General features: G+C 41.0%; 1 pseudogene; it reads left to right on the plus strand.

Annotated features, from left to right (window-relative positions):
• Window positions 1–315: 315 nt before the first annotated feature.
• LOC137200356 (putative nuclease HARBI1) lies at window positions 316–1,972 on the plus strand (annotated as a pseudogene).
• The last annotated feature ends 341 nt before the right edge of the window (window positions 1,973–2,313 follow it).

Below are 2,313 nucleotides of genomic sequence, written 5' to 3' on the forward strand. Positions count from 1 at the left end.
CAATAAATCTGTCAAGCAGCGTGACCTGCATATTAAGACTGCATGTAACAACATAAATTGGACTGAAAGACAACTGTTGCTCTGAGTTTCAGTTCACTTTTGCACGTTTCTCTGAGAGTCAATATAGCAAGCAACAGTGTCTCAAGTGGTCCTTACATAGAATTTGCAACCGATTAAGTTGCTTCTCGTTCACTCATATGTCCGAGTTCGAGAGAACGATTCATTTGATCTCGTTCAGTGAGTAGCTGCCAGGCTGTCTCGACTTGAGTCACTCACTGACGTTTTCGTTCAAGACAATGATTCACGTTCAGTTTTGGGCAACTGCGCTACCGTAGCAGACAGGCAGGCAGTTGAGCCTTAAGCCAAGGTTTTCAATGTCACGAAGATGGCTCTCTTTTAACCTGGTTAGATCACCATAGTAACTGATGCGGCAAACTTAGCCTGGTCCGGAGCAGGTTATGTTCCGAGTTTTGGCTTAAATCAGCTATAAAAAACGTTGCCCTTTCACTAACCACCTCTTTTGAAAATGGCATCACCGTTTTTGGAAAATCCTGTGGACCTTGGTGCAATAATTGTGCAAGGTTCTCTTAGAGACCGGAGTGATCCGTTATCATTTCCTGATGTCATTCTCTATGAACGCTACAGATTCTCAGCTGAGAGAATACGTTATTTATGCAAACTGCTGGAGCCAGTAACTCCACAAAAAGAAGCCATGCGCTCACAGTAGCACAAACTGTGTGCATATCATTGCGTTTTTTTGCCACGGGAACCTACATGTATTCAGTTGGTGATGCAGAAAATCTGAGCAAGAATACTGTATGCCGCGTTATTGTATACGTTATTGTATACGTTATTGTATATTATTGTTGTACTTGCTCTCACTGAACTACTGAATATGTTTGTAGTGTTCCCCGGCCATTTGCCCACAATGGCTATAAAAGAAGCCTTCTATAAAATCGCAGGTAACATACATTAATAGTTCAGTATATTAACAATTAGTATGATGCATACTTGCATGTGAAATAATATGTATAAATCTAATTCCTTCATAGGATTCCTTAGGGTGATAGGTGTTGATTGCACCCACATACCCATCAGTGGAGCCTTAGGGGAACATGAGGGTGACTTTGTCAACAAAAGTCCTTTCATAGTATCAATTTTCAGGTAAACTACTTGGTACTCATTTGGGTAAGGTGATTGGCATTTTCCGGGAGTCACCACTGGGTCATCGGTTTGAGCAGGTATGGCAAATATATACAATTAATGCTATTGCTTGTTTAATTGTGGCACTGATCAAGTAAGTTCCTCTCCTTTTATTAACAAGGCATTATGATGGACTGCTGCTGGGGGACAGAGGATACCCTTGCACAAGGTTCTTGATGACCCCCTATCCTGACCCACAGACACCACCAGAGAGGCGCAGGATTGAGATGACCTTTGGGGTCATCAAGTCCCGTTTTAACTGTCTCCGTGGTCTGAGGGTCTCTCCCAAGTGGGCCTGCCAGATCATAACAGCATGCGTGGTGCTCCACAACATCGCCGCCATCCGAAAGGTGAGAGACCCTCATATGCCATTGGTGGCACCTGACATCGTTGACCCCATTACCCTGGATCACCCCACTGGAGCAGCCATTAGACAGGCCATTACTAATCAGTTTTTTATGTAAAAGAAAACAAAAGCGATATTTTATTTCATATATCATTCTGATTCTGTTTTATTCCAAATTTAATTATCTGTAAATACTGTAGCCTGTGTTCTATGTGTGTAGCATGAAGGAGCTACAACTTTCATTTCGTTTTGCAACCCTGTTGTACGACAAGTTAAGTTGACAAGTTGAACCTTGAAAAAAAGAATACACCAATCACAGGATGTGTTTCACATTTTTGTTTAGTTGTTCTGCCTTTGCTGGGAAAAAAAGAGTCATAAGTATACAATGTCAATCATGCTTAACCAATAAAATTCTAAGTACCATTTACTGCAATACCTTCTCCAGCTGCTCAATTTCCAATTTGAGCTTTTTGATCTCTAGTTCTTTTTTTAATGTTGTCCAGCTCCAGGTTCCTTTTGTATAAGGGCCTCACATTGTCTACTCCTACCTGTATAAATAGTATTAGTTGACAGGAAATTGAAGTGTTCATCAAGCAACAGAGATCACTGGGATAGACTTTTCAGTCATAATGGTGTTGTACTGTGTTCATGATTAACCTAGATTGGCGTGTATTTGGTAAGGCTCACTTTAAAAGATGGACATAGGACTACGAGAAAATATCAAATTAACACTATCAGCAATTTTCTGCCAGCATTCCTCTCTC

Source organism: Thunnus thynnus, chromosome 16 (assembly GCF_963924715.1).
Source record: "Thunnus thynnus chromosome 16, fThuThy2.1, whole genome shotgun sequence".
NCBI lineage: Eukaryota > Metazoa > Chordata > Actinopteri > Scombriformes > Scombridae > Thunnus > Thunnus thynnus.